This window comes from Pelodiscus sinensis, chromosome 1, assembly GCF_049634645.1.
Source record: "Pelodiscus sinensis isolate JC-2024 chromosome 1, ASM4963464v1, whole genome shotgun sequence".
Taxonomy (NCBI): domain Eukaryota; kingdom Metazoa; phylum Chordata; order Testudines; family Trionychidae; genus Pelodiscus; species Pelodiscus sinensis.
Genome location: NC_134711.1, coordinates 68,728,144 through 68,739,874, shown reverse-complemented (window position 1 = coordinate 68,739,874; position 11,731 = coordinate 68,728,144).

Below are 11,731 nucleotides of genomic sequence, written 5' to 3'. Positions count from 1 at the left end.
GAGTTGGAGGGCACAAGAGTGGCTTAAGCCATCAGCTTCAAATTTTGATCTGTGCCTCAGAAATTTAGTCTCATCCCATGTGTTCTTTGCTGCCAATGATGCCTTGATTTAGAGTACTATTAAAAAATAAACTTACAAAGGGACATGTTTCCAACATTCTCAGATGCATGATCAGATGGAGGATTCAGCCTTCTTTCCTGCTACAGCACTCTACAGACAAGGGTGCTCTGTCTCCTGATTTCAGAAGTGTTATCCTGGGTACTGCTGTAAGCTCTCCAGTATAGTGGCTCTAAGTTGATGGGAGAGAGCTTTCCAGCGTCCACGTGGTGGTAGCCATTTTTGTGGGAGAAGCTTTCCCACCAATAAAGCACTGTGTACACCAGTGCTCAAGTTGGTGTAAGTATGTCACTTAGGCATGGCTAATTCACACCTCAGAGCAATAAACATCAGCTTAAGAAGCAATATATCCATGGTCTTACACTGTGTAGGACTCTGGAAACTGGTTTATTCCTACCTCAATCACTGGTCTGCTGAATGACCGGGAGCAAGTTTTTTTTTCTTCTCTCTGTGCCTCAGCTTCTATATCTGTAAAATGGGGATGATGAAACCAGTCAACTGAATGTTATAAAGTGCTTTGAAATCTACTCATAAAACATGCCATGTAAGAGCTAGGTATTATGATATAGCATCAGGAGTTCTCTTGGGCTATTCTCTTCTACTTTTGTGCCAAGTGTGAGCTGTTCTTAAGTAAAAGAAGAGGGTTGTGGGTTTTTTCTAATTTCCATCTTTACAAACTCATAGTCCAATTCTGTGGCTACGGAGGTTTTACTTCACTTTTGTATCTTGACTCTGGGCTGCTCCAGGGACAGAAACAAGCCCTACTATATGTTAGAGCAGTCTCTGAATCACTGCAGAACTGCATTACTAGCCTGCTCTCACCACTCCAGCCCCTTGCTCCCAACAGTGCCGGTAGAAATGGGCAGGGGGGAGGTAGTATAGGGTGACTGACAGTAGCCCTATACTGTAACTATGCTAAGGGAATTCCTCCCCCAACCAGCTGTGCGGTTGCTATTTGCAGCCAGAACAGCATGTAAGGGCCACCTCCCGAGTGAAAATGTCCCCTGGTCTGAGATTCAAGCTGAGTTTTTTCCATCTAGTGCCTCTCCTCCCCTAAATATTCATTTTCTAGTGTAAATTGGTCCCTCTGTTTCCAAGTGGCTCCAGCACAACCCATGCAAGATGGAAGAAGGGGTTTACCCCGAGGTCACCCCAGTCCTCAGATTATGCAGTGGTGCAAGGCATTCCACAGTAGCCATTCCTGCAATTTGCAAGTCCCACCTGACCCTGGGGAGCAAGTCGTCAAAAAAGGAAGTGGTGAGGCACCCAAGGACATGGGCTGCTCCTTCCAACCAACATTAGCCTGAACAGTGAAGCCCATGCAGGTGAGTGGGCCCTGGCTTTCTAATGCATGGTGCAGATTGTGCATCCCACCTCGTCAGAGCATGCAACGCATTCGTATGCAACTAATCTGGAATGTAGAAAATGAACATTTAGCGAAATGACAGATTGTGCATTCATGATTATTTACATTGTCCCAACCCATCCCACTAGCAACCATGTAATATTCTTGCCCTTGTTCTCCACGAGATGGCACTAGCGTCTATGTGACAGCTATAGTTATAAAACTATGCCCACACATTTTATTTTATTCAGCCAAATGCATATAGCGCATTATTTTCAAAGGGAGTGGACTGCTAATTGCTAAAAACGTAACTGTCCAGCCCAAATAATTAGTACTAACATTGCATTCCTACATGCACTAGGTATGAACAAACCAGTCACATTAATCCAGCAGGGAGTCCTCTCCTTGCTCCTGAATTTAGTGTTCACAGTCTAATGTTTCTTTTCAGTTTTCTCATACTCTGCTGTCTGTTTTCGTTGCCATGCAACTGCCATCATCTTGTTGTGCATGCTTATTAGCCATTAACTGTCTTTTTTTTTTTTTTTAATGAGAACATGGCAGTGGCCCTAAATGCCGCTTTCTCACAAAGAGCTACATGAACAGAGAAGGTTGTGGATTGCTTCTCTGTGTCAAATTGGTGAATCACAACATGGCTTAATAGGCATGTGTAAGCAAACAATACAAAGGATGATACATTAGCATTCACCCAGAGAGTCACCTAAAACCACTACAGACATGTTACTCGCAAAGAAGCTTCATGTGTGATGGGACAGTCAGTCACTGCATTCTCTTCTTCCATAATAAGTCACTCAGTCAAGCAGCAATTCTGCAATATATTTTTAATCTGCAGGAATGTGGAAAACTTGCTACATTTGTTAATTCAGTTAAAAATCTTTTCTCTTAATGATTAGTTTTCCATTTTTTCAATTGCAAAAGAACAAGCTGACTGCTTGATCTGCAGCAGGGTCTTGCTATCATTAATGTCAATGGGAATTTTGCCATTGATTTCAGTTGGTGCAAAATTGGGACTCCAGCATTTATGGGCATGTGACTAGTAGCCTACATTGGGAACAAATGTTTGTAGTATGCAATAAAGCTGTGAATTACGACTGACTGTACAAAGCAAAAATTACTACTAGTGCTCCCTGTGGATTCAATAACGTATTTTTTTCCTGTGTCCTTACCAGTTTTAATTTTTCTTTTTAATTGAAAAAGATTAAAAGTTTAACAAGATTGCATGTGTTGTGAGGAGCATTAATGCTGGTCCAGCTCCACTACAAGGAACTGAGTTTTAGTTTTTGTATGAAAATGCAGAACTGTGCTTTTAACTCTGTTTTCCGAGTTGAAGAAGAAGTTAGAGCAGGAAGGGTAAATATTCCCTGGTTTAGCTCTTTTAATGGAAACATTTAAAACAGCATCTTTGTGAATAAAAGTCCAGAGGGCCCCACGTCTGGGCTGCGCAGCGCAGAGCAGACTGAAAGTAATACTGTTATGGTGAAAGGTGTTGTTGGCTGCCATCCTATGCATCTGAGCTATAGGCCACCACAGCCTGGACTAAAACTTATGTGCAAGCCACCCTTCATTCAGCCTAAATGGAAGAAAGAATTAATTCCTGCTATGGCAGAGGTCCTTCAACTGTGAGACATGCCCCCATAGGGAGATGCAGAGGAACGTTCGGGGGACACACTGAGGTCAGGGCCAGCCCCAATGAGGTACAGGGAGAGCACCACCCACTCTGCTCCTAACCCCAGGCCTCTAGCTGGGACCCCAGCTGCCGGCTTCATCCCCCACCTAAGGCTCCATTCCCAGCCCTCTCCCTGTCCCCTACAGTGGCCTAGCCTCAGCTCCCCTCACCCCCCTCATCCATATGAACTTCCTCTTGCAGTCCCTGGCTCTGATGAGTGGGGGGTACAGAGAGGGATAAAGGGGAGCACAAGGTAACAACTTTGGGGACCACTGCTTATGGATTAAGATAGCTGAAGCCAGTCAAGGCATTGGGCCACCTAGGAAAGCTGGCACACGAAGTAACTGAGGAGGAATCAGAGGATGTCTCTGGGCAGATTGCAGAGGCTGGGACTGAAACTTTGCTTGTTTGCAGATATGTTTGTGTGGGTGGCAGAGGGAGCAAAGCAACCAGAAAGCCTAAGAGGCGAGTGTGAGCACAGCCTGGCAGGCGAACAGAGTGGGACAGCTCCTTGAGGTGCAGGACTGATGGAAAGGCAGACTTGGGGATCTCTGAGCAAGGAAACTGCAGGATAGTGCCTGTTCCAACATTGTTTAGTGACACGGGACTCTCTCTGAAAACAAACAGGATTACACCAACTTAGAAAATAAATTTCTTGTCCTAACAGAACAATGCAGCAAGGCCCCAAATATTTGCTAACATTTGAGCTAAAGAGACAATAGATATTAAAAAAAAAAAACCTGGTAGAACGGTATTTTCATTGAAAAATGTATCAAAATTAAAAGAAAAGAAACAGAACTACAATACTACAAACACAATGGGCTAAATTCAGCCCTGGTGAAACTCTATTGTGAAATGTGAGCTGGTGCAAGGCTCTGGTGGCATTATATATGAAGGGCCTGATTGTCTTCTCATCTACAGCGGCGTAACTCCTCTCCCTTTGGCTTACCATCCAAGTGCCTGATGCAAGGCCTGTTGAAGTTGATGGAATGAATCCCATTGATTTTGATGTGCATTGAAGCAGGCCCCCAAAAGCCTCAGATATGATCCTGCTCCCAACAGGAGTCGATGGGAGTTCCGTGGGGGATTGAGTTGCTAGTTTGGTCTCACTGAGCCAGGTCCTCAGAAACATCCTTCTGGGCAGGACCATCCTTAAGATTTATGGTGGCCTAAGCCGGACAGGTGGGAGGAGAGGAGGCAATGGGGCAGGTGACTGCTTTGCGGGAGGAGGGGCTGTCCTCAGGGCTGTGGAAGCCGGAGCAGAGCAGTGAGGCACGGGAATTGGAGAGGGTGCTGTAGCATCCCCACTGCCACCAGTCCCCAACCAGGATCCTGGTCCCTCGCACTGTCCAGGTCCCTCCCTCCCAGAGACATGGCCCTGCTCCTGGTCCCAGCAAAGAGAAACAGGTGAACAACAGCTGGACACAGTCCATGGAGGCTCTGGGACATGATGTTGGCTGCTAGAACTCGTGCTGCCCTTACATTGCAGTCCTGTCTTGGCGACTGTGACCCTAAGCACAGGCAGCACATAACCACCTAGGGCATCATTACATTTGGGGCACCAGCTGTGTATTCTGCATATGCCTAAGGAAGGTCCTGCTTCTGTGCCTGACATTGCCAAAGTGGGCTTCGAGCCACTTTGACTTTCCTCTCCTCTTCTCGCTCCCATGCTGGGATTGTTGGCTTTTCCTGGAGTGTAACTTATTTAGATCACTTACATTGGCTGGTAATGGCAACTAAGGGGCATCCAGGAACTGGTCAGACATCATGGCTTCCTGGCTATGTCCCCATCCCAACGACCAGCAAATAAAAGAGATCGAAACCACTTCCCCAGTCCTCCGCCACCAGGCGAACCCTCAGCCACATATGAGCCAGACCAGAATCTTTACGTTACTGTCTCACTGACGAAGTCCATTAGGGTGTAATGCACCTTCAATGAAGTACCAGTCAGAAGTGGAGGGGCATTGGGATTTTTAAAATGCTGATGCTAGTCTTTAGGATGGAATGGAGGCAGATCTAATGTGGTAACTCCTGACCTCCTTATGTCCCAACCATAAAGCTATCCCCTCACTGTTTCTCAAAGCCTGGTAGGGGGAGTATAAACAGATACTTGGTTATAGCTGTCGCCTCACCAATCACTCTGGAATGGCTATTGCCTCAGTCATTCATGATCATATTTTGATTTCTCTTTCAAATTAAACAGGTTATGTGGAACTTGGTTTTAGCATTTGTTAAATGGAAGCTTGATGACTGTACTACTGTTTAGATGGTCAATCAGGAAAAAGTCCTGCACAGACTGTGGCTACCATCCTCAGTTCAATGTCATACTGGATATATGAGGTTGGTTTGCATACATGTCAAATGCCAATGATGTCTTAATACCACACTGTTCCACTATAGTTATATGTCACCTTGTCAAAATACTATTGGATTATTTCTTGTACACGTCTACTTGTGCTCAAGTGTCTTTGTAACCCTGAGTCTAACTGTACAGGGCGTCAGAAAGAAAAAAATATAAGATCTCAGCAGCCTGGGACTCACTTCTGATTTCTGTCTTATGTGCCTAAAAGCTCATGATTCGGGGTTTCAGCCAGTCACTTGCAGGGGTCAGATTTACTGCCCCTTCCTGAATATTTATATATAACATCTCCACCCTCTGCAGCGTCAAGGAAGTCCACATCTGGAGATGGGATGTGACTCAGATGGGCCAGGGCTCTGAGAGGGCTCCAAGTACATTCTCTCTTTCAGATGCTTGGCTGGCTGGGTCTTGCTCCCATGGTCAGGATCCAACTACGGTTCCCTTTCCCTCTCCCCAGGTCAGATTAGCAGTGATCTTGGGAGTGGAGGATGTCCTCCTATGTAGCGTGTGCCAGGGTTATATGGGTATTGCTCAGTCACTTCCCTGACATTGTGCAGGCCTTGGACATGGATGCACCTCAGACTCTCCTATTCTCTGCCTGTGGCACATAACAGTCTAGTCTCTTGTGGGCTGTAAGACTTTGGGTAATATCACTTGCTGAGTTTAGTGTGTGAATGCTGGTGTTGGTGGTTAGCTTAGCTGATCTGACGGCTCCTTTTGGCCTTAAACTCTATAACATGATAGATTTAAAAACCTCCAAAAGCACCAAAAGAGCTTTTCTATATGTGATGTCTTGTCTTCAAAGTTTGGCAGCTCAGGACTGTCTGGTGCTTTGTCTTCCCTTGGGAAACTGAGTAGTCACTTTCCAAATGTATAAAGCCTCCATTTAGGAGTAACAGTTAATTCGAGGGAAGGGTTTTGTATCGGACTACCGAGCCTATACACGGCAAGTTAAATCGGGCGACCAGCATTTTTAAATGACGACCGACCGCAAATATGCTAATCAAGCGCGGGATATTTAAATCCCACGCTTCATTAGCAACTTTGGTATGCTTCATTTGCCTCCCTAGTCCGAATTAGGGGGCAAGTGTAGACATATCCTTAGGGTTTGCATAGCTAGGAGACTTAGTGGGACTGCAGACTGCAGGTAAGGCAGTTAAAGGTACTGTAATTTTCTACAACAGAATGCAACCAATACATCCATTGCAATGGGAATATTTTGGACATGATTAGCACCATAGGGCTATGGTCCAAAGCCAGTGAAGTCAATGGGAATCTTTCCATTGACTTCAATGGGTTTTGGATCAAGCCCTAGATGAAGGGGAAGAGTTTGGGGATTGTAAACATGACGTGTGGCTATAAAGATTTGCCTCCACGAAACTGAATTGATTAGCAGAAGAATAGATACTTCTTGTTTGCTTCCCATCTTGTTCACTCTTCATCTCTTATTGGAAGAGTGGCATTACCATGCCATATTCTTTTTATTGTGTCACAGCCTCAACTGATAGCCCAACAATGTGTGGTTTAATGACCCTATTGCCCTCTACTGGTTTTGTTAACTGGTAACGATTATTTGATGCTATAAGCATATGAGTGTGCTTGAAATGCAAAGTGGCTAATAAATGTGGCATATACACAGAAACTTTTTTGGCCAAGAATAATTTCAAATCAGGACCTGCTTGCATGGTGCAAACAAGATGACATAGCTCCGATGAATATGAAAAGACACTGGAGATGGATTGGGCACATGCTCAGAAAAGATGGAAGCTCCATCACAAAGATTGCTGTGCACTGAACCCCTGAAGGGAAGCGGAAACAAGAATGACCCCAGACAACATGGCTCCTGACCGTTGAAGTAGAAATGAAGAGCATGAATTACACTTGGGGCACTATTGAGAGGCTGGCCAGAGACAGACAGAAGTGGAGGACTTTTGTTGCTGCCCTATACACCAGTGGACATGAAGAGCAATGATGATGATACACAGAAACTGAAATCTTGTGAAGGATTTGAATTTACAGGATGAATGAAGGGGATTCATTCGCCTCCCATTTTCATCAGTGTAACTTATTATTGTGGCGGGATCACTCTCAGCTTACATGGGTGTGAGAGCTGAATCAGACCCAGGCTTTCTTAGTTGGAAGCCATCCTTTGGATCTTGTGTACACTAAAGATTTTATCAGTATCCAAGCAGGCTAGTTATCATGGTTGTAAAAGCACTGTCATCTGAACTACATTAGAAAAACACAACAAGGAAACATTGACACTTTAAAGACCAACTCATTTATTAGGGTATGAGGGCATAAGCTTTCATGAGCTACAACTCACTTCCTCAGGTACTAAAAAGAAAACAGAAAAGGAAGGGATACTGAGATCTACATTAGGGCACCCATATGGCTCCTGGGTTGTAAACATGGCTTAGGAGTGAAAACACTCGGGTCCAGATTCTCTTCTTACACCAGTTTTACATTAGTGTAACCCTAATCATTCGAATGGAGTTACAACAGACCAGTGACAGTGTGAGGAGCTTCTGGCTACTTTGATTTATTCCAACTCTGCTCCCAATATACTATGACACCTGGGAGGGGAAAGGAGGGGGAAATCACTCTGTAGCCATCTATACAATAGTTACAATAATTAACTTATCATGCTTTTCTATCTCACAAGTCTTCTGACATTTATTAATGCTGTGAAGGACCTAGAGACCTTCAGCTGAGATGTGTGCATACAGTTAATGAAAAGTATGACTCCCATTCCTTTAATATATTAGCACTCAATCTGAACTTGCCTGACTTACCAGTTCCTTTCCTCCTGTTACCTGCAAGTAGCAGACGAAGTTATGAAAGCATGACAGTTTCAACCAACCTGCAATAAAATAAAAATCGACTTTATTTCAGCACATATCTGGGAATCTTGGAATAACCTTATCATACTGGTTGACCATTCGTGTATCATCGATTTTTAATGTAAGTTTCCTCTTGAAACGTAGGAGGTTGAAATCAGATGAATTGGAACTCATTAGTTCTAACAGATACCTGCAAAATAAGATGCATTAGATACAAGATTACTGAAAGAAAGTGAGGAAGCAAAAGCTCTTGCCGCCTTCCCAATGTACAAAAGTTAGGAAGGAAATTCATTTCAGGCTCAGTCACGGAGTTTATTTTTAACACTGAGAACCCAGCCAGAATAGAGGAGCTATGGAATATGGCAAGTATCCTCTCTCAGGCCAAAAAACAAAAAGCCTACAATAGCAGTGGGGCTATTCAAGTGGCTTCTGCTTCCTAATAGCCTCCATAGCCTGACAGATAGACTCAAACAGAGTCTAAACCTTTTCAGTCTCTTTCTACAGAAGTCTATCATGCCTCTAATTGTTCTCCTCGCTTATGTCTGAAGCCACTTTCTTTCTCTTTCAGAGCCTTTTTGAGCTCAGGTGACCTGAACTGACCCCATCAAAGCACTATTGGGCTCTCAAACCTTTCAAGTCTACCTAGGCCCCTAGATGAGCAAAGCTACACTGATTTATGGGTTTGCACAAAAACCTGGTGAACTTTGCAGTCTAATGTGATAGCAGGTCACTTGCCATTTCCCCAGTTTCACTTTGAATCAGAGAAGGTGGGGGGAAAACTGATCATTGACTGAAAGGGAAAGAGAGGATGAAGTGACAAGAGGTGCAAGTCAAAAACAAAGACGATATCCATGCAAATCCATGTGCATGGAATACCTGGGATCCTGCTGCTCTAGGTAAAAACCAGAACACAAATACAAGTTGAGCCTCTCTACTCCAGCACCCTCGGGACCTGACCAGTTCTGAACAAGAGAATTTGCTGAACCACAGGAGGTTAATATTGTCTAGCAGCATTACCAACACTTCCACTGTTTACTAGACTGTTAGACAACATTTAGAATTAAATTAGAGCTAAATAACAGCACAGAACACTGAGAGCTAGGACTGTAAACAAACTTTATGAGACTGCAGGAAACTTGTCCACCCCGATAAAAAGTGGACATTCAGCTAACTAAAATCATTCCAGACAACGGGGCTACGTCTAGACTGGCATGATTTTCCGGAAATGCTTTTAACAGAAAAGTTTTCCGTTAAAAGCATTTTCGGAAAAGAGCGTTTAGATTGGCACGGACGCTTTTCCGCAAAAGCACTTTTTGCGGAAAAGCATCCATGCCAATCTAAACGCGCTTTTGCGCAAAAAAGCCCCGATCGCCATTTTAGCCATTGGGGCTTTTTTGCACAAAACAAATCTCAGCTGTCTACACTGGCCCTCTTGCACAAATGATTTGCGCAAGAGGGCTTTTGCCCGAATGGGAGCAGCATAGTATTTCCGCAAGAACACTGACAATCTTACATGAGATCGTCAGTGTTCTTGCGGAAATTCAAGCGGCCAGTGTAGACAGCTGGCAAGTTTTTCCACAAAAGCAGCTGATTTTGCAGAAAAACTGGCCAGTCTAGACACAGCCCAGATGTTTCTGGATGGGAGAGTTCTGGATTAGAGAGGGTCAACCTGTAGCAGTTCCAGGAAACCAGCTCTCCAGTGGAGGGAAGGGTTAAATATCTGAAGAAGCTAAAGCTCTAAATTTTGGTGTGAAGTATAGAGTTGCATCATAAGGCAATGAGATACCCAGATAGTCTAGTGCAGTGATGTGACTGGTATAAATGATTAGACACATTGGACACCTATAGTGGGGCTGATCCCCAGAAGGTATAAATTGTCCTAACTCCATTGTTTTTCGTGGAGTTATGAGAATTTTCTCCAGAAGAGGAACTGTCCCGGAATTCTTGAAGTCCAGGTGACTACGGCACTAATGGGAATGGGTAGCGTAGGTACAGGAAGTGTTCACTATCACTCCCCTGCCGCCTTTCCCTTTATTGGACACAGTTTGTAGCTGTGTCCAGAGCCACCCTAGGAGTGAGGCTGCAGAGGCCCGCATCAGCAGTAGTGATGTCAGCAGCAAGAGACTTGTTGACAGGGCTCCATCTTGACTCCTTGCCTCTCGGTTAATATTCCCATGGGCATCACTGAGAGGTTGCAATGGGTAAGGCTGGTCGAATCAAGCCTCACTTAAAATCACTTCGCAGGAGCGAAGCCACAGTGAAATTCCATTGTACACAAAGCATTTCAGGCTGTAGCAACTCACTGATATGGGGGTTCCCGCATTCCTTACACAGTTTTGACACAGGCAAAACTCTCAGTGACTTCAGTGGGAACTCCAGATTTAGCTGATGGGGAAACAATGTGAGCTGGAGGGCACACTTTATTTTAAGAGGCTTTCACTTTATTTTAAATACTTGATTTTGCCAAGAAGAACTGAACTGGGATAATAATTTCTATGTTGCATTGTCCAAATATAAGTGACTAATTTAAAGTGACCAAAATCGACATATTTAATATGTGAAGACCTTCATGTAGCCATATTCGCCCATGAATACATGGCTGAATCACATTGTCAAAAGGACATTGGTTTGCTTTGTGCAGAGGTAGATTCTGAGATAGAGGGAGAATCTTAAAATGATTATTTAATCCAACAGGCAGATAATGAGTCTAAATGAATAATTATACCTCAATAATGAGGAAAAGACTGTGTGTGGGCCTGAATCTTCTTTAACATGTTACTTGAAAAATGACTGTATGTTCACATACAGCTATGTGGATTTACACTGAATTCCAGATTAAGACCATGACTTGCTGGGAAAAAGGACTGTTTAATGCCTCTCCCTGGCCAAAGGTAGACGAGATAAAATGGTTTGTCATAACTGGTTGACTACTTTTGTCTCCAAGTAATACTTGAAAACTAAAGACAACAGTGGTCGAATAGGAATCCAACAAAATAACAGCATCTTTCCTCCCCAATGATTTCATTATTTTATACACTGGATATATACAGCATCACTGAAATGCTACTACCTCTGGAATGGAGGACAGCAGCCAAGTGAACAACTAGTGGACAGCAAATGGCTTATTACAGGGAGTGTACAAGGGAAGTCTGAGCTAGTAACATTGATTCTTATGAATATTGTCACAGGACATTTAGGGTAGGTCTAGACTACAGGCTTTTGTCGACAGAGGCTTTGTCGACAGATACAAAGAGTGTCTAGACTACAGCTAGCTGCTTTGTCGACATGAGAGTATAGACACAAAGGACAGTGTAGATGCAATAACGCCTTCTGTCGACAGAACTCTGTCATAAAAAGGCGTTATTCCTCGTAGAACGAGGTTT